General features: G+C 38.7%; 1 protein-coding gene across 1 annotated transcript in view; it reads left to right on the top strand.

Moving 5' to 3' along the window:
* Positions 1 to 25,387, top strand: part of EPHA6 (EPH receptor A6) — a 481,365-nt gene that overhangs the window by 214,222 nt on the left and 241,756 nt on the right.

The raw sequence follows: 25,387 nt of genomic DNA, 5'->3' as shown, positions 1-25,387 counted from the left end.
CTCTGTGCTGAGTCAGCGTGTTGTTGGAGCTCTCCTAGCCTGGGATCCTCAGCAGTTCTTCAGGAGGACTGGTAGGAGAACAAGCAGGTTGTTACAGATTTGATACTTTTATTTTTAATTTCCCCAAAGCCATCAATTTTCTGCAACTAGCATTTTCCAGGGAAAAATTATTTTGGTGGTAAATTGCTGATCTGCTCTCATCAGCACCAGCAGGAGAGGTCACTCTGAGTTTGGCAGTCTTATTACACAGCTATACCCATGGCCCTGTGAGTCGCAAGCAAAAACAAGTACATACTAATGGATATAATGCCTCAAGTAGGGAACAAGACAGCAGAATCTGAGTGCCCACAATACAGATTGAGCATGGCATGTTTAGACTGCGAAGTCCCTACCTGTTTGGAAATCCGCTCTTTTGATTGAGAACAAAAGCTGGGAGCTGCACAGTGGGGACTGTTGAGGCATGGAGCTGTCTCAGGAAGGACCTGATTCTTAGTTAACACTTGTGCTAATTTTCTTTGTAATAAGAATAGAAGCTATTATTTTCTTCTGAAGATAATTTGTCTCTTCAAAGCAAATAGGCGCATGAAATATGGCAAAATTGCTTTAATCACTAATATTAGTAGATAGAAGACAAAGGGAGCAGATCTGTTGTTTTAAGATTATCCTTTTTAATTATGAAAGTTTTTTTCTGACAGGCCACATTTTTATTTAGAATCATATTTTAAGCAACCTGCCACATGGAAAATCTTCAGTATTTTAAATCATGTGTGATTTTCTCATTTGACAGTCTTACTATCTTAGTCTGGCAACAGAGCTTATCAAAATTCTGTCTCCTCAGCATTGTGAATTTGTTCACATCCTAAAACTTCGATTTTTTATTAAATTAACAAATCAATAGCTAAAAGGATCAATGGGTTTGGTAGCAGCTGGTTTAATCTCAGCAGAAATGGATTGCTGCCAAATCCCATGTTGCTGTTTAAATTGATTCAGCCAGACATCTTTTGCTCAAAAAGTCCATTGTGGTGAAAGAAAAGAAATTTTGTTTAAAAATTATATATAAAATTGGTGGTCCTTTGTGCATGTGTGTGCATGGACATGCACACATTCTACCGCCTTTTTTTCGGGAGATCCTAGGAAACAGAAATTGCTTTACTCGAAGCACCATCTCAGCACCTTCTTATGGGTCCTTTTTTTTCCAAAGCTGGCACTGCTGTTCATAAAAATGAAAAAACTTGTAATTTTTTTTTTCTGGTTATTTTTTGGTGGGGGGGTTAGAGGGATTTGTTGTTGGTGGTGGTTTGGTTTGTTTTGGGTTTTTTCTGTTTATGTGTTGTTGGTTTTTCTGTTCTACATCTCTAAGCGTTTGATACTGCTTTCTATTTTCTCAGTTGTTCAGTGTATGCACACAATACAGATCATTTTCATTTAGTTGGTGAATGCCAAATGAAAGAGAGCTAAGTACATAGTAGGCATTTTACAATCCTTATCACACGTCATTAGACACTAATGTACTATAATAATGATCTTGATAATTGCACTCTCACCTCACAGCACACTTGCGTCTTGGATAATACATTTTCAGATATTTTTCTTTTATATAAATTAAATATCCTTACCAGTATTACATAATGAAAATTCTGCTATTAATGTTGAATGGTGAGCATGTAAAGTACCATATGTAGAACTGTGATTTACATGGGCATGAAACATTAGAAATTCCACTATTTGATGAGGCCAGTCTTTGGAGAAATGGATAATACAAATGCTCATTGAATTTTGAACATTATAAGATAGAGGAATGGACTAGGTCACTTTGTCCAGAGCCAAAAGTTTCCTACATTACATTTTTTTAATGTTAGCAAATTATTTACAGTGGATTTAAAATGTCATAGGTTATAGAACTTCTTTATCATCTGGGAGAATATTTCACAGCTGAATAGATATTGCTGTCTAAAAAATTCTTCTTATCATCTGGACTATAGCTCTTCCTTTGTTTTCCTTTTTCTTAAACTTTGTACTGTTACTCCACTAACCTATTGCCCACTTTATCCTCACTGATTAGGTCTTCTGTGTGTTTATACGCTCTACGTATTTGTACACTATTTTCCTCTTCTTCCAGAGTTGGCTGCTTAGCAAAGCTCCTCATATTTGGCTATTTTAATCTTTGTTAGTTTCTGGAGCACAATACATTCTTCTTATTGCTTTTCTTTTAAATAATTCCAACTGCTTAAGCTCTTTCTGGGAAAAGCGTTCTCAGAAATGAAGGTATTATTGCAGATAAAGTATTGTCAGAACCATCCATCAAGGTTTCTTGCTCAAGGTTGCCATTGTGCACTTATCCAACGGTCTTGTGAAAACCTTTACTTATAAACTGAAGCTTATTTTCCTGTGATTTCTCACACTGATTCAATGTCATTTTTTGTCACTTGCAGCAATTGTCTTCTACAGAATGTTTGTTTCCTAGTTGTTTTTCTTAAATGCATTAGGCTGGATTGATGTACTCATCTTGAGCATCATGACATGCTGACCTGAGCTGCTTGACTTATACTAGAACCTAGAGAGAAATTATTTGTGGTATCATTCAGACAGGGTCATCTGTAAAAACATCAGTATGTCCAAGTGAGAGAAGGAAAACAGAGAACTTAAAAATGCTTGGAAAGCTACAAGTTAGGTTTTTTCATGTATGTCTGTTTTAAATGTAGTGGCTTTATGGGCATTACATTTTGTGCTTTATTCCAAAACACGATAGCATTTTTTAGAAGAGCCATTTTTGTCTAATTGAAAAGACGTCTGAAATTAAACTTAAGTTCCACAATGTGCATGATGTTAGAATCACGCGAATGATGATAGAAGCTCAATTTTTTTTCCTCCAGGTATATGTACAGTCTGCTCATTTACAAGAACTGATTTGAATATTAAATAATATTTATTTCAGTGACAAAAACAATGTGATATGGTAACTGGTCAGTCAAGGAGCTGATTAAAGATTATTTATGGGAAGTGAATATTCAATAAACATTTTTAAGAACAGGGTGTCCTGTAAGAGTCACACTAAAAAGAAAACAACAACAACAAACCACTACTCATAAAACAGGTAGTGTTGTGGTTGGCTCTACTAGATATGATAGGGCAAATAAGGTAGTTTCTTCTGTCATTGCATGACATGTAGAGGAGGCTTTCTAGCAGTCCAGTGTTGGTCCTTAAGTGGCATCCATCACCCTCTGCAGCCTTGCAGCACGCTGTGCCCAAGTAGCACAAGAGGGACAAGGATATCTCCCATCCTTTCGTCTCCTCTTAGTGGCCTGATTGAGTTGGAGTCCTGTTTACTCACTGAGCACATCTGGCATTTATTCAATGAGATTGAAATTTGTTAACCTTTCCTCCTTATTTACCTAATTTTGCTTCAACTGTTTCAACTTTTGGCACACCAGCTGGACATGTTGCATGCTTTTTTCCCTCCCAAAGGGGAAAAGTAACACAGGAGATATCTCACACCCTCTCTAAGATTTAGAAAAAATCTTTTCCACCCGGATATCTTCCCCAGCAAAATCAAGCACTTCACATGGTGGCCAGTTTCTATTCTAGCCTTTCCTCATTTCTCCCCAAAACAAATCTGTTGGATTTGAAATGTCAGAGTTGAGAGAAAAAACACAGAGACTTTGCTATTAGTGTGGTATATGGGCACAAACTGAGTCCTTACAAGACTCAAAGTATTTCTGTCTGTTTACTGTTAAGCCTCCTTAGATTTGAGATTTTCCTGTCAGTATTTCCTTTTTTCCTTCTGGGTGCTTTCTAAAATCAGCTTTTTATTTGATCTCTTATTCCCACTTATACTATGTCCTGAGGCTCAGTCCATCTCTGAGATTGTAGAAATCTGCATGAAGAAGGCATCACTTCTTCCATGGTATTACCCAGACATTTGTCTTTCAGAGGGAGTGCTGTGCTATCTAGTTCAGGTCATCAAAAATCCCAGGACAGAGAATAAATTCATTCTCTATCCATATTGCTGTTCCCAAGGTCTCCTCCCTCAGGTAGTCTCCTCTGATTCTTCTGACAATTTATTAATTTCTTATTGCTCAAAAATCTTTCAACAAGGATCACAAAAATATTAAGAAGGAAGTAGTTGTGTCAGTGCTGGCTATCTGATCCCTGCAAGTGGGAAGACTTCTGTTGTTTACCTTCCTGCCCATGTAATCACAGGCCTCTTTCTAGAGTTACAGCTGGCCTCAGAGGGAAGAGATCTCAGAATTTTTCACCTCTGTGCTTCTATTGGTTTCCCCAGATCACATGGTAGCAAAGAAGGAGGTTTTCTGGGCTCCTTTTCAATAGTCTGTCTCATTCTTGGGAAATTACCTGATGTCTGCTCGTCTCTTCTCTCCATAGCTGAAATAGTCCAGCCACCAGAATCTCCACTGTCCAGGTATTTGGAGCACTCTTTTCATTTCAAATTAAATATCAGAATCCCCTCAAAAAGGCTTCTATATTTCAGTGAGCATTGTTAGGCAAACCAGTAGCTTCACACAACTCAGGTAGCCATAGAGAATAAAACACAATTGTTGGGTTAACCCTGGAAACATAACAGGCTGTTGCCTAACACAAAGCTAGTTCCTGAAGGGCTGAAATCCCAAAGGCTGTTGGATTTCTCCCTGTCAAGACCTGAATTTCTTTTCCTGTTCTTCCCCATCCTCTCTAATTTTGGCAGTAGCAAGTCAAACGAGCTCAATGCTTGGACTGTGCCATAGTTGGGCCCCATGAGATGGGAGGGTAAAACAATATGCCCTTTTTTTACTGTGATATATCAGCAGTTACCACAGCTTGACCTGACAGGCACATCTGTCTTCTCAAATCTTCTTCTTTTGAAGAGTCAAGAGACATTAAGAGGACTTCATTTTGATTTCAAGTTTGACATTCTGAATGTCACTTAAGACCGCCTTTGCTTGAAGATATATCTCATAACTCATATTGAGCAGGATGGGCACAGAAACCTCTGTTCCACCTAGTGACAAGCCAGCGGATGTCAGAGACCTACTGTTGAGCAAGTCAGGTTGATGGAGTGTATGCACACTTTTAAAGAGCATGAAAGCCCTGGAAATCTCCCAGCCTTCCCAGGGAAAAAACAAAAGACTACCTTTCTATGACTGTCCTCAGACCTTTTGTGATAGATCTCAGAGGTGTCAGAAACATCACTAGGAACTCAATTGCAATAGGAATTTAGACCCATTTTTAACCATCTCCCTTCATGACAATGTGCTGAAAAACAGTGATCCTTTTCTGTTTTCTATTTCCCTCTACTCCTTCATTTTTTTTGGAAAGTTCTTGTGGTAACATACTATGTGAGGCCAAACTGGAATTTGGCCACTGATACTAAAGAAAAGCTATGACTGAATTTATACCTGTTCTACCTACCTAGCCCAGTCTTCCCATCTCTTTTCAGGCACCACTTTCATTTGGCAGAAAAAAGTCTGCTCTCTGGCTCTAGATGTTATCAAGAAATTGTCGGGGTGGTTTGTTGTTTTGTTGGGAGGGGTGTTTGGGTGGTTGGTTGGTTTTGGGGGGTGTTGTTTTTGTTTTGGTTGGTTGGTTTGTTTTGGTTTTGGGTTTTTTTGTATCAAATGAAAGAGATCTTACCCTGATTATTCCCTGATGCTATTGGGAATGCAGGGTTGACACTCATCTTCAGAAAGCCGGATGCCTGTATGTGCAGGTTCATGATGATGACAGTAATTGCAACAGCATCATTTCAGAAGTGGCCTAGCTTGCACATAGTCACATTGTGATTACAGTTTTTTCATAGAAAGAGGTGAAATACGTTTATTAACATTTTCAGAACATATTCCCATCCCTTTTACCAAAGTTTTTTAGATGAAGTGGGCTAGATCTCTTCCCATGCTTTGACAAGTAACTGCTGGCTGGCTTGCAGCTCTGTGGAAAGCATATAGAGCTCCTTTTAATCAGCTTTCAGTCTTCAATTCCCTCTTAGTAGTTTGACCTTAGAATTCGGACCTTAAAATCGGCCAGAATTTGGGGTTTGCAATGCCCACAGTGTGCATGTGCATATGAAACACATCCCAAGGTGTCTCCAGTGACTAATGGGTCATATTCCCTTCCTTGATTTCCTCCACAAGAAGCTAACCATGTTCTGGGGAGAGGGAGAGCATGGTATGTTCCTTCCACCTCATAGTTCAAATTGCCGTTACTAGCACGTAGCAATTCTGTTCACTCCCCCCAACCCGTCACAATATTTCAGTGGGATGGAGAATGGCAGGCAATAAAATGTCTCCTGGAATATAAATCGGCTCCTAATTTGTTTTTCTCTAAGTCATTATTTCTTGCGCGATAGTCTTCTCCCAGGTGTTTTAGGCCTGTCAATCAGTTGTTTCAGGCACTTGTTTTTCTTTTCCAGGTTGTGGTATCTCCGGACCTGTCAGTAACAAAGTGAAACGCCTCTCAGCTGTAATGGCCTGTTAAAACCCAAGCAAAATGCAAATCTTGTCACAAACAAAATCTAAAACACAAACTACATTACCAGAGGGCAAAGTGTTCTGCACCAGGGACTAGTTCAGCTCCCTCGATGTTGAGGTAAATGCTCTGAGCTTCCTGATCACTGGTGGAAAATTAGTTACTGTGAGACATTGACTGATAGAATAGAGATGTCTGTGCTTTCCCTGTCACAGCAGAGTATTTCGGGAGAGTAACAATGACTTCTGTGCTTCAGTGCTGCCTGTATCTGCATTACAGATATTTGCCTCATAGATGTGCTTTCTGTGCTACTTTTGCTGGAAGTTACATTTACTATTTCGCCATATCCCGGAGGCCGACAGAATAAACTCACTGGCTTATTGCTTTCCAGGTGATCAGCTTGTCCAAGAGGGATTTGTTAGTTGCGCTTTATTTGTGAGCAGGTGCAGAAGAAACTTTCTTACAACACAAGAGCACTCGGCAAGCGACCACTGTTCATGCACCGAATTCAGTCATAGGGAATTTTGTGATACCACTGGCTATCTAATTATCAAATTAAGATGGACAAAACCGGACTGTAGTGCTTAAAAAATAAATAGAAATTAAAACACTAGGTTACATAATAATAATACATGAAAATAAAACACCAGTATCTGGCCTACAGTGAAGAAAAATAAAATAAATTAGGCTAGTTGCTAATTTTCTACGGTTACATTTAGAGTGGCTGTTTACTTAGCAGAGCAGAGTTAATAATCTCTGCTAGTACTTACGTGAAGTGTCCAGGTCTCTGCCTCTTTCTACTGTTTCCACTGTCCTTTGGTACAGAAGGCTCCATTGGCTGGACCCTCCTCCCTGACCATTAATGCCTTAACCACAGGATGCATCTTCTGCAAGTTCACAATAAATTCACAATTATTTACTAGATCAGTGAAAACGGTTTCTAGTCTATGTTAATAGGTTTCAAAATGGTTGCAAATCTAATGGTTATGGTTTATACATACTACTGCAATTCAACAGCTGGACATGTTAGTGTACATGTAGGTGTTCCCAGGAATTCTCTCACACAAAGGAAATGCTGGCAGTTGCCAGGAGTTTGTCTTCAGTTACAAATACTAGCAGATTCTGTCTATTCTGTCCGTTCTATCCTGCGTGGAGCCTACAGTCAGTAAACAGCTGCATTTTTTCCTGTAAAACCTTTTTGTCTTTGAAGCCCAAGAGAAAACCGCCAGTCATTTGTTCAGGTCAGTTCTATTTCGGTGTGCTTTGCTTGAACTTAATGTAGAGTAGAGAGCAAAGCAGCTCCATGTCTCTTGAATTATTTTAGTGGACTGAGATAAGTGAAGATAGAAGCCACGGCACATTGTGTCTGAAATAACATTCAGTTTGTTATAGCATATTAAATCCTGGCCAATGCACTGCTAACATTGAACCTGATGGTACACTTGCCGGGTTTGGCCAGCCAGCAGGAAGATGCTATTATCTGCTAGCACTATCAGTTGCATTCCATGTTTCTGGTTAGTGCATAAAAGGTGCGTTCCACTGAATGGCAGTTCTGCAGTTTATCTAAAATCACTCCAAGAGTGAGTTGGTTGGTATTAAATAATAAAGTATGTATTTCATAAAGTATAATACTTAATAAAACCCAGCAGTAGCTTATCAAAAACCGAATCCAAATAATAATTAGGAAGCAACAGCCCACTCCTATAAAACTGACCATTTAGCTCTTGGTCATTGCTTTGAATGAGTGGGCATCGTATTTTTTATTTAAACAATGTGCCAACTGCAGGCTGTGCTAAAATGCGTAACTATCCGTTGCAACAGCTTGTCTGGCTGGCTCTGCATAAATTGCAGTAATTCCAGCTGCTTTCTCACTCCACTGTGAATCAAACACCTCACCTTTGCTTCTGTATGTTTTATATAAAAAATACGAGAGACAGATGATACTGTTAGTGGTCATTGAAATGTTTTTGTAGGCAAACAGACATCTCTGCCTTGGAGATTTGTCTTGAGGTTTTCAGAGTCTCCCCTTGTCTCTGCAGACGATAACATAAAAAAGTGTATCTTCATCCTTTTGTGGTTTGTGGGGTGGCTTTAGAAACCTGTGTGAACTTGCCTACAGAGACTCAAGGAGCGATTTAGGGATTGCTGTTGTTTATGATGTGAAGAGAGTTTCTCCCTTGTAGCTGTTTTTGAAAAGTCAGGTTACTTTTTGAATTCTAGCACTTTGCTACTGGCTATGAGAACGGATAGTCCAGGAATCTTGATGGTTCTTTAAATTGCCGTAGCAGTGGCGCAGTGTCTCCCCATCTTGCCTTCCAGGCTCCTTGATGGTTATTGAAGACAGTGGGAAAGACACTATTTATGTCTTTCACTTCTCTCAGGCATGTTAGCTGGCTAAGTCACGTTGTCCTGAACAGTGCTCTCATCTTCATGGCTAAAGTACTGTACTGATGTCAAAGCGAGCTCTTAGAATTTCAGACAAGGTCTCCTCTTGCTTGCTAGGGGTGAGTTATGACTGATACTTGTCAGGATTTGGGGACAATGTTTGTCTGTCCCCAATGTCGTGACGTATCGATGCAGCTGATGAGCAGCAGTGTCAGGGATTGGAAGGTAGTTGCAGCCATAATGCAGTATCAGCACAGGCTGAAACTCTAGTTTTCCACAAACACCACAGGAGCCCTTTCCTCTTCCTTGCTGCAACAGTGATAGCTAATAGGGACTCTTTTCTAAATGCTCTTGCAGAAATATTTTCTTTCTGAATTGAGAATTGGAGTTTAAGGTTCATCCTCAAATGAGTTGAAAGTGATGCTGTTTCCTGAGTTCTTGTGGGCTCCTCATAAAAACATGTAATTTGAGTTTTCAACCAGCCTCTTGGGAAGCCTTTCAGAGCACAGCTCCTACTTCAGCCTGTTGGGGAGGGAGGCTGAAAGCAGTGCCAGCAACACAGGTGAGACACTACAAGCGGGAGCACAAATGTTGCTGAGGTGGCTTACCTGGCATGACCAGTATGAACTTTTGGTATTTACATTAATGTTTACAATTAATTATTTCCTAACCTCCTGCTCAGCCCTTCAGTGGAAAGGCTGACGTTGCGATCTGGAAGCCGTTGTTGCTGCGTTCGATTAGATTATAGTGAAAGGAGATTTTTCATCTTCCCACACCTCTTGCCAATTAAGATTAAGAGTCTCATAGTTGATTCAAATCTCATTATTCCACAAATGTTGTTAAGATTGCATATACTTCAGTTTTGCATTAGAAAGCAGTCTGTGAAGAAGCCGCTCCAACATTATGGATGAAATTTTAAAGACCTAATTGGGATCATGAAGGAGGTACTAGCAGCATTACGAACCCTAACACATAATGTGCTACTGAATAGAGGGTGCTTCCAGTTTTATATTTCAGCAATACCAAAACTTAGTAACTCACAGACTTCCCCTTTCTGTTGACTTTTTCCTGTTCTTATACTTTGTGCTTGCTTTGTCTGTATTTGAAGAGGGTGTGAGTTCATTGTTTTCTTCCAAGTATTATCAAAAGTGACTGGGAGTCTAATTGACAGGCCTCTTTGTGTGATGTTTGTACACCTTAAAAGCTTAGCTCTGATACATAGAAGAAACTGATTAGGTTCCATTCTGCAAGTGCATTATTTAAAATATATAATGGAAGAAAGGGGGAGAAGGACAGAGAGAGCTTGTAGTTAATTCCTATTTATTGTAAGTATTGTAGATTATAGGTTTGTAGCATGAGCTGGTATCAAGCATAATATCTGAGACCTTGTGTATGTTTTCCCAGACCAATACAACCTGTAAATGAAACTACCTGTAACTCCAGTCTTGTGCCTTTCTTAATCGGACCGCCAGTCAAGTTCTCCGTCAGCTGTGACAGATTTGAAATGTGTACATGCAGATTTATAACTGAGATGAGACTGCTCATATTCATTTTCATTTTTGACCTAAGCTGCTGCTTCCTTTGACCCCTAAAACATTTGTCATTTTAAGAATTATAAATCTAATATGAAGCGGTGGGTTGTTATTTCTTATCCTTAGGTGATATAGGAGAATCTTTTCATTTTAATCAATGTTTACATTTCATAAGAAAAATGTTCTTGTGTGTCACGTAAATGGCATTATGCATCATCTAACGGAAGGATCTCCATTTTGGTTTTTGGTTTCTCTGAGTTTTCAAATGAACTTTATTTCAGAAAACTTATACAAATTGTGAGGAGCAGAAACAATCCCTGTTTGTATCATGTGTAGCATGATGAAGACTCCAGTTTCACCCAGAACTCCAGATACTGTATAATGCAGATTCCACCTGTGATGCAGTGGGATTAAATTCTGGTCTAGTTTATACTTCCCAGGGAACAAAGCACTTATCCTCCTTTATCTCCTATAGCACCTGATCAAGATGCACATATGCTTTCACTGAGTAATCACATAAACACATTTTTTTTGTATAAAAACACAGAGAACAGCTGCTGTCTCATGGATCTTTTCAAACTAGGAACGCAGTCTATTTATCAGTGGTCTTAGCCTTAAACAGCACTGATAATAATTCACAGTAACACAGAATACAGCTAGAAGAAATTGAAAAGAAAGGCAAAAAAGGCACGAGAGAGTATTTTGAAACAAAGCAACAGGAAAACATTTTTTTAAGCTCTCAAATACAGTGTTTTTCAAATGCATTCATTAAAGAATTTCAGTAAAGAATATATATGAGGTATTATGCCCTGATACTCGTAAAAACAGAATGAGTAGAGGAGGAAAACAGATTCTGGAATAATTGTGGAAGGAAAGGCCAGGAAAAGCAGCTTGGGAGGTAAGGTAATCATGGTAGACAAGAAAAATTTCAAATTCTTGGAATGAAACCAGTAAGGAAGCAAATAAAACAAGTGATCCGCGGTGTCACTCTCAAATACATGATATTTGAAATCGATCTGAAAATTGCTAAGCAAGGCTAAAATTTATCTATTATGCAAGAATACAGAGTAGGTGATTGCAGTGGTAGTTACCAATGAGTAATAACAATTTTAATTGCACCAATACAGTACAATTAAAACAGCTAGGTTATAACTAAAATACTCTCTAAATGCCGTGCCAAAAGGTTGACAAATACTTATATGTTTCTCTAAAACTAAACATTATATGACATGCATATTTGTGATTTTATATATTCATGGAAAATGTAGATGGCAAGCATAAGTTACAGCATTGTGGCTGAGTTAAGTGACAGCTGTTTGTCCCTCTCCAGTTTTCTATCAAAAAATGAGTCTATTAAATTATAACAGTATAATATAAAAAAAATATACTAAGTGTTACAGTCCATTGCTATTCTTTTGATAAACACAGATCACCGAATTTTACGGTTCAAAATACTGAACAACGATAGCAGTAGTGTCTCATTTACTATCAGAACTGCAGACCCTGGCCTCTGTCTCCCAGTCATTTTGTTCACAGTACGATAAACATGAATATAAGTGGGAAAAAAAAAAGGTGAAAATCGACCGCATACAAGTAATCTGACACCCCCAATTGTGAAATAAATGTAATGTTAACTGCTCCAAGGCTGAGACAACAACCAGGGTCCACAGTTCAGTGCGTGAGTGGTGACTCTCTTGCTTCCTGTTGTGTGAATCTACACCCCAGTTTGAGTAGCAGATATTTATGAACTCCAAAACTAACTGGCCTGTACGCTTCTTAGTGAGTATTTTACAGCTGAAATGGAGTTAAACTGCACTAGAACTAAATTCACAATCTGATGAGAAATGGGGATGCAGCATCAGTAGCTGTCATTGTTGTAGACTATGTAATTCTAATTTTGTGCATATTTTTCTTTTGATTTAGGGCATATTCCCCGGATCTATCTGATCATCTGTTGTTACCATTTATTGCAGGGCAACAATAAAGGGTGGCAGATGATCTCTATTAACCACTGCCCTCCCCACTAAGGCAAAGGAGAAATATTTAAAATTCTATATATAAAATTTGTCAGTTTTTTAAAAATGTGATTGCCCTGAAATGTCACCTATGACACGTATGCATGTTACAAAATTTAACATTTTGTTTTCAGAATTAAAACTGTCATGCGAATTTACATATTTTAAAATAGGAGGATATCATAACTACACAATCCTACTTGCCTGGGAAAAAAAAAGTAAATGCAGTTATAGGCTGACCTGTTGGTGCTGGTTACTCTTCTGTGGTGTTTGGCTCTTCATTTAACTAGCTACACCGCTGCCCGACCCACGACTCATGAGGGCCTTGCACCTTTAGTTAGGATAATTAGCTGCATGACCTTCTCTCTGCTACAAGGTTGGTAGAAGACCTTGAATAAAGTCACACTGACTTCTCTAAGCTTAAGATTGTAGTTGGGATTTTTTGAGGATGAGGATAATGATTTTTATTTCCTTTGGAAAGCACTTAACACTGTAGTGTGCATCCAATATAGTTGAAAACTAGAAGTAAGCTACTCCGGTACCTTTTCAGCAAACCTGAGAAACATTCAGATTTTATGCAGAATGAATATGGTTTTATAGCACCTTTGTTCTTATGCTCAAATTTCTCTGTCCACACCGGAAGCCTTATTGGAGGGAACAACCTGGTTATTTGAGAAATTATATAAAATTAACGGTTTATTTCTGTGAGAGATTCCTGTGAAATATCTTCATATGTTCCGTGGAAATATGTAACATTGATACTTGTCATCAATCATGTGAAATGCTCTAGACACAAGGATTGAAGATATATCCCAGTTAACTGCCTTGGTGAAACACAAATTAAAAACCCTGTTCTGCTAAAGGGCAACTTCATGATTTTTGTTTTATTAAAATGGAGTTGGATTTGCATCACCAAAGGATTTAGTTCTTCTTGTCTTGTAAGGCCAATAGAGGAATAGTTGAGACAGTATTCAGAGCTTTCCCTAGGTTTACCAAGGCATTGGCTATATAGAAATTAATATATATCCAAATGCAGCAGCGAGGATGGATTAGAAGTTGTAAATGTTTGGTTATTGTTGTGGTTTAACCCCAGCCAGTAACTCAGCACGATGCAGCTGCTCGCTTGTCACTCTCCCACCCTGGTGGGATGAGGGAGAGAATCAGAAGGGTTAAAAAGTGAGAAAATTCATGCGTTGAGAGGCACTTTAATAAGTAAAGCAAAAGCCACACACGCCAGCAAAGGAAAACAAGGGATTAGTTCATTGCTTCCCATGGGCAGGTAGGTGTTCAGCCATCTCCAGGAAAGCCGGGCTCCATCACACATAGTGGTGATGTGGGAAGACAAACGCCATCACTGCCAACATCCCCCTTTCCTTCTTCTTCCCCCAAAGTATATACTAAGCATGACATCATATGGTAAGGAATACCCCTCTGGCCAGCTTGGGTCAGCTGTCCTGGCTGTGCCCCTTCCCAGCTTCTTGTGCACCTGGCATGGCATGAGAAGCTGAAAAGTCCTTGACTACCTGGCAACAACAGAAACATCAGTGTGTTATTAATATTATTCTCATTCTAAATCCAGAACACAGCACAATACCAGCTGCTAGGAAGAAAATTAACACTAATCCAGCTGAAACCAGGACTGTTATGAAATAAAAAAAATACAAGAATGTTGATGTCAAGACTACTGGGTAATTTGTCTGCTGACTTCTCTCCATTTCTGTTTTGTTATGTGTGTGTGTATATATATATAAAACCAGGAATAACCAAAAAGAAATGCGTGCACCCCCTGTACAGAGCATTCAAATATGTGACTGAGCTGACAAAGACTTATTGAACAAAAGTTTGTTTTTCATTATTTCTTCTATTGTTAGTTACTATTCATCTGTCTACACTATCTACACTACTCTCTGCTACTGCATATAATACTAATAAATTGTAAGTTTTAGTCTATGCGTTATGCAAACATAAAACTTTAAAGCATGTTTTGGTTTGTTGTTTGTTGGTTTGGTTTTTTTTAATTGACTGTTTCTAATAAAACAGTATTGTTTCCTTACCTGTAATTCATTGGAAGGACAAGGTTGCAGTTCTTACATAAAGCCAAGGCTTCACTTAGACATTGCTTTTCGGTATTCTATAGTCAGTATTTCTGCTGTAGTGAAAGCAAAATACAGTGTATTCAGTGATTCGGTTAATTAGAAAACTAATTCTTATCGAGGTGAGCAATAGATGAACACAATTGCTTTAACCCTGATCATTAGCTGTGATTAAGGAACAGTTTTCTGAAAGATAGACATTAATATTTGATAAAACAAAAATAAAGACCTTTTGTGTTAAAATCAATGGCCAGTGAAGTAGAATCAAAAAATGAGCACTGAGATCTTAAATCATTAAAAACTACAGTCTTATGGACTTATTAGTACATAACAAGAAATGGTATCCTTGTAAATAGTGACTGCACTGTTCTTCAGATTTTTATTGTTAATAACTGCCTGCAAGAATATTACGTTCCTTCGAGGTATGCCTTCTCTGGAAAGCTGTCCTACAGTTTTTAATAAAGTAATGTCAGGGAGAGCTTTAGTAGGCTTTCAGTGTACACCTTGAGTGTGTTCTGAGGCATGAAGCCAAGTGCCATTAATTATTTAAGAAGTGTGCTGGTAGCATGCTACTCTTACACAGCAAATCAGTCTGACATAGTGCCAGCCAACAAATGTCATTGCAACAACTAGCAGGCTAGGAGTTTTGGTACTTGTCAAAAGTTGAAACCTAACAGCTTCAGAAAAATTGCTTCCAAAAAAAAGCACCTGCAAAGCAAATTAAATAATTGATATCATAGGAATTAATTAACTCAGGCTAGCAAATCCAGTTGTTATGGACTGAGAAAAGTACATCTGCAGATTCAAATGGTCTTTTCTTGCACATGGAATAGAGAAATCCATTAAGAACTCCCTAACATACATAGAGAGTTGAAAACAGAAAGGTTTCTCGTACTAGAAGGAGGAAGTCAGAAGAGAAAATGAGAGAAGGATAAGACAGAAATATCAGTTTATAGTATCAGTAGAAGGGACAGAGAGGAAAAATCACATGTATATGGTAGCATTTGATAAAGGATATAATAGACCGACAAACTGTTTTCTTTATCTCAAAAATATTTGTACATATACCTAGTAAGAAAGCACCATGATTCTGTACATGGATCTGGTAGGAAGCACGTTGAATCTTTCTAATAGTAGGAGGTATTCTTCTAGCATTTAGTTACTATACATCAGAGATGATGATTTTATAACTGTTATTGTTACTCTCAGAGAGTTCTTTAACATTCCAATAGAGAAAAATCTTTTTGGAAACCAACACAACATTGGCCGCTACCTTAACATATTTATGATACTGGGGATCAGTACTTCAGCTTTCAAGATTTGCATAGGCGCAGAATGCTCTTTGGCACTGACATTGTTCCAGGTCACTCAGATACCAGCTTTTTACTAGACAGGACTGAAGGAATGGAGAAAGCACTTTCTTAAAAATAAAGCCTTGGAAGAAAGGAACAATGATTAAAAAGTAATAAAATGCATTACTAAGATTATATTTTAAAATGAAGAGGTTTTTACAGCCAGTGTGGACAGATTTTTGGACTCAATGAGTAACTTCTGCCGTTTACTCTGGCGCTGCATTGCCCTGAAGTGTTCTCAGGTTTACCTTTCTCCTGCTTTTCTAGATGAGGTGGTTACTGGAGATACTGGAGATGAGTGCTTGGAGGTGCAATGATCTTTTCCTTCCATTTTTTTCCTGCAGACCTTCACAGTCCCAGGAGTATGCACTAATATATTGCAGGAAATTACTTCCCTTTTTGTTCACTGCTGTCATGTTCCTTGAGTACTATTTCTATTGTGCGCCTTAATTAGCCAGACTGATTTCTTTTGTTCACTATCTTCCTAAAACACAATGATGTTCCTTTTAAAATTATGCAGCGTAGAAAATAGTATTTATACCATCATCTTTGAAGATTTATGAAGTGTGTCTAATTGTAGATTTTCTATGGGGTCTATCCATAAAATATCAACAGAAATAAAGACTAATTTGGGTATGGAGCAGGGCATTTGAGTATGTGTAGTTCCCACCTCAAACAATTTATTAAATTTCAACAGAGTCAGCAGCACAAAGCACTGAAAAATAGTTGCTTGCCTTTTCAGGGAGGTGCATCCCCTTGTTTTTGTCTCTTCTTCCATCACTAAATAAAGTACGCCAGTCTTACAGTCATTTTTGTCACTTGCCATTTCTGTGAAACGTCTTGACTTTCTGTTCTTCCCAATTCCACAAATAAAACCTTAGTGTATGTTTATTCTGTGGCTAATAACAGCCTGCCTGTGTGTTACTGTTGAGACAACTTTAAGACAGGGTTCCATGTAAGGACCTTCCAGCATCAGTGTCCCTGCCAGAAACTGCTGACAGAGATCAGCGACAGCTATGGAAACTAAGGGCTAGATTCTCCGTTTACCACCTTTACCAATTAACAAGAGGTCTTTACGGCCATGTACAGAACCTTTACAGTACATTTAGGCACGCAGATTTTCATTGCATGGAAGAATCCAAGATCATTGCCACTCTAAGTAGTGAAACAGATTTGATGATCCTGCTTGAAAATGTTGAGCTAAAGTTCGTAAAGGTCATGCGTGGTTTTTTTAATGCTGTTTCCTTGTGGTAATGCTGGTAATGCAGTGCTGCAGTAATGTGGTAGTGCAGTGTCTGTGCAGTTAAAAACTGGAGTCTTCCCATTCTAATAGCTTCTGGTTTTCACTCTAGGCAGCCTTCTTATTGACTCACATGCCAGAAACAAATAGGTTTCACTCAAATCACTGACACATCTTCGCTATTCAGAGAAACATCAACTAATTTCTTCCAGATAAATCAAAGCGGCATGAAAGCTGCTACTGTTTTTAGCCTGAGTTTGTTTTTCACTGTTGGAGCTTATACAGGCGTACATAAAAGGACCTAGCAAAATGAAACTGTACGGTCCGCTCTGGGTCCACCTTTACGAAGGTGTATTTGAGCTAAACACACACAGAAAATAAGTTACAGTCAGTTGCAATATAACAACTTTCTCGAAAAAATTAACTGTATTGACTCATCAGTACAGTTTATAAAACGTGTTTATAGGTTAATTTTAAAAGATTGCAGACCATATGTAAAGCAGTGTAGCCTGCATTCTGAATAGTTTTTATTTTTATGGAGTTTCAATGCCTTATATTTCTAATCAAGTGATTTTCAGCTGCTTATAATTTTGCCAGGTTTGTATTCATACTGAAACATTCTTACCTGCCATCTACATGTTGTACTAGTAAATTTCATTTACTATATTAGTTTCAGAAAAAAATAATTCAGCTAGTTCTAAGAATGAAATGAAAAACAAAGTTTTATCAGTATTGGAAACATTTTCCATCTCCGTATTTGTGTAGTACCAATGTATTTAGAATTGTATTCTCAAGTTCTAGTATATATGAAAGTGTTTAGGATGCTCCTTTTTGTTTTGGTTTTTTTTTGTTTTGCTTTTGTTTTGGTTTGTTTTGGAAATACAAAAATGAGTCATTAGTCAAGACTTTATAAAGAGAAGGTTAACAATATAGAATATACACCTACAGGAAAAAAAATCTATAAGAGGACAAATATAATGAGTAGGTGACCTGTGAAAGTATCGTTCTGCTTGTGACTAATAAAGAGCACCAGTTATATGTATTATGCCTACAGGGTCACCTGTCTCCATCTTGCCTGTGAGAGGAAGCCGGAATATGGACAGTCTTCCTCCCAGATCTTTGAAAGCCCTTCTATTGCTAGGCAATGACAGTCATGACCGTCTCCAGCAGCAATAAGAAAAGCAGCTTAAGCCACTGAGTAATTATTGCTCTGTATGCAAAAAGCAAAATTGAATAAGATTGTTTGTTTTCACACCGCAAAAGCTCTTTGAGTCATCTTGGTGGCAAACAAGGTGTTTCTCTTTGTTGTTACCAGAAGTCTTTAGTTGCCAACTTAAAAGTCTTTGAGAAGTAGCTGGCAGCACCTTAAGAACGACATAATAGTATTCACCTGCGCTGTGTGGTACAGATCCCAGCTCTTTGATGAGCTATTGAATTGTATCTGTTATGACAGGCAGTGATAAAATTAATATCATTGACTGTTCTCCTTGTCTTGGATAAACACAAATTCTTTAAAGACATGCTATGTGACCTGAATAATTTCTCAAGTTATTGTATTGTAGCTAATGTTTTATACAGAGAAAAACTGCATTGATGTGAACTGAAAATACTGTTTGGTATATACCAATTATGTCTTTTGTAATTTCTTCTAATCACTTTAATAAGCAGTGTCAATAGAATATTGAAATATGGGAATGACAGAAAATAAGTCACTGGGGGAAAAAAAAGAATTATCACAAAGAGAAAGAACAATTAATTTCATTTACCTGGCTTCATTACGTAGTTATATTTGAGGAAGCAGCCTTACACCTGCCTCTCTTTCTTTCCTCTTCCTTGTTCCTCTCCAAATTCAAGGGTGTGAATAATGCAGTTATATCTTCTCCACCTCAAAGAATAGAAATATTAGAGAGGAGAAGACATTGACAAGAGAAGAGATTGACTGGATCATACAAACACAGCTGCATCTAAGTGCATGCCAAAGCTCACAGAAATATAGTCCATGAAATTTACCACAAACAAAAAAAGGATAATCATTATGCTTGTGGTTTCAACTATCCAGCGTGTTCCACATCATGGCTGGTTTTCCTCCAGTGGGTTCTTCCTGATGCCTCACATTTCTACCAACTCCTCCTGCATAGTCTCACTATCAGTTTGAACATGACCCAAAGTGAATCTCCTCTCTTTCCTCACAGTCCATTCATAACCTGAATAAAAAAAGAATCATGTGAAGAAAGAAAATGCCTGAGATTACTTAATCAGATAGTACTCACATTCAAATGCTGTCATTGTAGCTTCATTGTCCTAATTCTGTAATCTCCTAATCTTGACTTTGTGATTGTATTCCACCTTTTGTAATATACAATGTGCATCTTTAATTACGTTCTTTTATCTCATTCTTTTCTATATACTTTTACTAAAATATAAATTGGTTAAAATATTATTATGGTTCTTTATTTCTGCACAGCGATAGAATAGAACAGGCCTTATAGGATAGCACTTTTTATAAAGTGATCACGTATCAGAGGGGCAAGAAGACTTTAAAATTGGAATAATTATGTTGACAGAATTTAACAAATATGAAAGATGTCAGTATCATAGTGCATTAGTTGGTTTCAGTAAGCAATTTTAAAAAATGCATGAGGTGGAAATGCATAGCAAATTATGCGTTTCAGAAAGATTAAAAGGCTTCTTCCACAGCTACTCATGGTTACCATTCATTGTAAATGACAACAGTCTTCTCTATTTTAGTTTGATTGATGAGTTCTCAGCAAGCTATAAAAGCCCCATTTTCATGAGAAATGTCTCACACACAGACCAACAAGTGTAAGACATACCTAAAAGTTTGTCCTAAGTTTGCTTTGGACTGCCCTTACTTCAACTAACACAATAACGGTTGATTCAGAAGTCGTAAAACTGAAACAGCTCAAAACCCAGAATCAGCTTCTTTATTTCACAATTACATGCTCCCACAGAGCAGTGAAAATGCCCCCTTTTTTAAAGCAACAATGTTTATGGCCACAAAGATGAGCACTACATTTGCATTTTTCAGATTTCGTGTCTATACATCATACCCATCCCAGGCTGGGGAAGAACTTAAGGGCCATAACAGTCTTGAGCAGTAAGGACTTGGGCAAGAAAGCCCACAACTGCATTTTGTAGTAATTGACGCGTGACCTTTACTGGGCTGGGAAATTCAAGAAGATCCTTAGGGAAAATGTAGAGTCTTGCATCTGGGCAGGAACAACCCCAGGTTCCAGTATAGGTTGGGGAATGACCTGTTAGAGAGCAGTGTAGGGGAAAGGGACCTGGGGGTCCTGGTGGACAGCAGGATGACCATGAGCCAGCCCTGTGCCCTTGTGGCCAAGAAGGCCAATGGCATCCTGGGGTGTATTAGAAGGAGGGTGGTTAGTAGGTCGAGAGAGGTTCTCCTTCCCCCCTACTCTGCCCTGGTGAGACCGCATCTGGATTATTGTGTCCAGTTCTGGGCCCCTCAGTTCAAGAAGGACAGGGAACTGCTGGAGAGAGTCCAGCGCAGGGCAACAAAGATGATGAAGGGAGTGGAGCATCTCCCTTATGAGGAAAGGCTGAGGGAGCTGGGTCTCTTTAGCTTGGAGAAGAGGAGACTGAGGGGTGACCTCATCAATGTTTATAAATATATAAAGGGTGGGTGTCAGGAGGATGGAGCCAGGCTCTTCTCGGTGACAACCAACAGTAAGACAAGGGGTAATGGGTTCAAGCTGGAACACAAGAGGTTCCACTTAAATTTGAGAAGAAACTTCTTCTCAGTGAGGGTGACGGAACACTGGAACAGGCTGCCCAGGGAGGTTGTGGAGTCTCCTTCTCTGGAGACATTCAAAACCCGCCTGGATGCCTTCCTGTGTAACCTCACCTAGGTGTTCCTGCCCTGGCAGGAGGATTGGACTAGGTGATCTTTCGAAGTCCCTTCCAATCCCTAACATTCTGTGATTCTGTGATCCTTTAAAACACTGTCTCACCCAACATGAGGTGAAGCCCTTACCCCTCACTGCCTGAATAATGCTGTGAGACCAGTCCCTGCAGCCCCACCAGCCTACACACGGGTCAGCCTTCGTCTGCTTTCCCCTGGGTTTGGAAGTGTGTCTGCTTCGCCAGATGGATCTCAGTGAAGTGTGGCTTTCTCTGTACCTCCTGTAATATATCTCCAGCTATTGGTTTAGGTTGTTTAAGCACCACAGCAGCCAGCACCTCCCTGGGGGCCAGTGGTGGCGGGGCCTCCCTGGGGCAGCCAGGCAGGTTTTGGCAGCCAGAGCCTGTCCCACCACCTTGGGCAGAGCTGTAGCCAAGGCAGTGACCAAGCCCTCAGCCAAAAGCAGCTCCCGCAGGCAGGAGTCAGTTTCCTGACCGCTCTGTCAGGGATCCTTTCCCCATCCGCCCAGCGGGATGGAGCTGCCCTCAGCTGCCCTGCCTCTGAGCTGACCCTAAGCCCCCACAGCCAGAGCCCTGGCAGGGGGACGTGCCAGTAAGAATGGTAATGACCATACACCAGCCGTGCACAGGGAAGGGTGTCTTCCCACAGCATCTTGCACCACACGCCTACCATCCCATTCAGAACGGCTAAGGTCATGTCTCATTTTAGGCAGTAAGTGTACAGTGCACCTCTCCAATTTGTCCAGTCCATTTCAATACCTCTGCAAATAACATCAATAGTACTGAACTGTTGCAGCTGCTTGATAAATGCCTTGTCCCACTCTCTGCCCAGGCTGGGAGGCTAGCAAGCCATGAGTCATTTTCTTTAAGCGTTCACCAGAACTTTGCGTACCATTAATTTCTCTTTGTGTGCATCTACGTATAATACAAACAAAACTAAATGCCACATATCCAACATTAAATATGGAAAATTGTATTAATTACCGTGTCTCTATAGTTTAAAAACCTCATAGTCAAATCCTGATAAAGCAGTGGTAAAGGACATTTATAGATGTGTTATCTTTCACGAAGCCAATTAAATTATCAGTGCTTCTCCGCATGATCTCTGGTGTTTCATTGGAGAAAACTTTAGTGTCTTTGGATTGTTCATTCAGATACCCTACTAATTACTTAACCATTAAGACAATATATTATCTTCCCTCAGGCTTTACGAAAGTCAAATCTCATACAGTTTGTATAATTAGTAACTCACAAAGTCACTTCTGTTAGATAATGTTAGGGAAAATAAGATGCCTCCCGGTGATTAAGAAGCTAGAAAAAAATGTGGTAACAAAGATAAAAACAAACTAGGTTTTTTGGAATAGTCATCATTAGAAGCTTTTTCAGATGGCAGCTTTTCATAGTTTAAATTTTAGTTTACACTAATATTGCACAAATAATTTGTGAAAATGATAGATGCAATAACTATTAGCTGAATGAAGAAAATATTATGAGAAACACTTTGAAAATATTTATTTATCAACCGATACAAAATGAAACTTTCAGCATACATAAACATCTGGAACAAACTTTTAACTTACTTGTAATAAATTTACATAGGGTATGATTTTGCATGGGAGAAATGGCTTTTTTCCTTCTCCAAATACAAAACCACGTGTCATTCATAATTAAAAATTTCTGAGTTTCTTATTTGCCCATCAGGCTGTTTGTGCACTACGTAATTTGGTGTGACTGAAACCACCACAGGAGAACAAACAATAATAATAATAGGAAACTAGGCAAAATCAGAGGAACTTGGTTAGTGTGAAGCATGTAAGTAAGCCTATTGATTAATCCCTTTACAGAGTGGTATCCTAGTCCTTTATTCAGATAGCATGTGAATTTATGACTCTAGAGTTGAATACAATAGCTAGTGCTTGTGTATGATTTGCTGTCACAAACTGCAGTCACACAGAGTGATTTGCATGCAATCTGCAATCCAATAGCAGAACACTCGCAAACCCCAGTTTTATAAATTGTTATGCAAAAGTCAGAAATTACAGTGGAATACATATACCATTGACTCCATGCAATTTTTCTGAAAATTTTAACTGGAATTGCTGTGAGCTACAGTTGGTTTACAGTGGTCATATGCAGCCTTAAGGTCCACGAAGACACCTAAGGCCGAAGGGAGAGATTCTTTTTCTTGTCTTCAGAGGGAGACATATCTCTGAAATCATAGCAGTTGAGGCATTTCCTAAATGAACTTAAAGAAACCTGGGTAGTAACTCTAGTTAGTGCTTGCAGATTTTCTCTGGAAAATGGTAAATTGAGCAATTGCTTTTGTTAGTTGTGCCACTGAAACACAATATTTGTTAGCAGGTTCTAAGCTTAGGTAGGTAAAGCAGCTGAAGTGCTGTATTTCAGACTCGTGCTGCATATTCATTTATTTTGATAGAGTAACAGTTTACTTTCTTTCACCTTGAATGCTGGCAATCAGCACCTCCAGGGAGGTGAGTTATCCCAAGCCTGTGATCATTTGGGGGTTTTCAGCTTGTTTTATTTTATCGTGTTTATGAGGGGCTGGCTTTTATTTGGAAGTGTACAATAATCATGTTTGTGTGGTTCTACATTTGGATGGGGAATGGGTTATCAATAGCTTTGTAAACTTATCCATAGAAAAGTTTCCCTGATACATTCCTCTGCCTCAGAATTTGTGTTACATACCTGGCTTAATGGATAAATGTATGCGGGTTGGCTTCAAAATAAATAAAATTATGCACTTATTCATCCATAATTTTTTCCCCATCTTTTCCATGAGTATGTATGGGCTTTCTTTTGAGAGACATGCCATATCAAAACAATAATTGCTTTAACTACATTACAGAATACCACTTCAGAATAAAATATTTACTTTTTTAAACTGCAAATTAATCTTCTCCTTGAGTTTTATTTTGGAATAGTGACCTGCTTAAAGTTTAAACAAAATATTTCTCTTGAAAGAGAATGCTATGCTTCTTTTGATCCAAAGTGGTTTGTCATTTAGAGGACTGAAGGAAAGAAGGAATGATTTCAGGACTGACAGACATGAATTTCAGAAGTAATAAGGATTTGAAATAACGCTCGTTTTGCTTTGACTGAAACTGTAACCTCGAATTGCCAACTCTTTAATCACAAACTTCTTTGTATCACACCATGTGTATGAAAGGTAGCTATTAAAAGCAAGAATTTAATATTCATCCTTAGATAAGCCAGGGCAGGATTTGGGCATGAGAAAAGAAGAAAGGAGCAGGCAAGCGTAGCACCCTTCCCTGGTTTTACCTTTACCTCCTCTCTTCTCCTTCCAGCAAAGCAAAGAGCAGTCAGTGCCTATGGCCTGTATCTACAATGCTGCCTTCTTCCATGCACCAAACCTGCTGTCTTTCCAATCAGTAGAAAATGACTGCTCGCTGTAATCACAATTGTATCAGACTGGTATCCTTCTTTCAAAGGGAAAACCCCTGCTGTTCCCATCCCTCTTATCTCTAACACCAGAAATACTTTTTTTTTCTTTTTCTTTTTTTCTATCAGTGACAGCAAGACGGGATTCCGCCCTTATGTCTATTCAGCAAAGTCAGAAGAACACACTGGGAGAACTGCCGAAAATTAAGATCTTAAAATTACATTTTAAAAATTGGCCCTTGGATTCTGATAGGCAATCCACTGTTATTTTTTTCAGTCCCATCTTCTCACTCCTTTTCCCTCAGTTACTAATGAAGCCGCTTTTATATCATGCAAGTTCTTTGGAATCAGAAGCAAAACTCATCTGTGTATATGTTATCTATGAATTAATACTTTTTAATAACTCACTCAATATGAGCCAACAGTGAATCCATAAAATGCATACTTTTGGGTACTTTTTAAAGAACAACTCATTTTAATGTAGTTATTTTGTCTTATTACAAGATAAGGAAGTATTGCCTAGTTTCTCTAGCAATGTAAAGAAAATAGTATTGAATATGTCAAAATGAGAAAAAGCCACATGGATCTTCAAAATAATATTTATAGCAATGGTTTTTATTGTACTGCTGGAGGAGTCAGAAGGAATATGATTCTGTACAGTGTATACATGTTTGAGCTGTTCTTTAATCTGTTTCAGTTCTGGTTTTGGACTGGAAAGCCAGAAGAGAGTAACTGCAATACACACTGGCATGTGTTATTGTGGTAGCTGTAGGGGAAAGAAAGAAATCTCTGTTTAAACGTGTGCGATGAAGTCCCAGGATGGTTTTATAATAATATTTCAGAATGCAAACCTGGCAGATTTATGATGATTTGTTTGAACGAAATGTTTCTGCTTTAAAGGCAGCAAAAAGGCATGGTTGAGAACGGCAGGGACCTCTGCTCCAAGTAACAGGAGGCACGGTGAGCTCTGGCCATCACAACATCC

Source organism: Caloenas nicobarica, chromosome 1 (assembly GCF_036013445.1).
Source record: "Caloenas nicobarica isolate bCalNic1 chromosome 1, bCalNic1.hap1, whole genome shotgun sequence".
NCBI lineage: Eukaryota > Metazoa > Chordata > Aves > Columbiformes > Columbidae > Caloenas > Caloenas nicobarica.
This window is presented reverse-complemented; position numbering and strand designations above follow the sequence as displayed.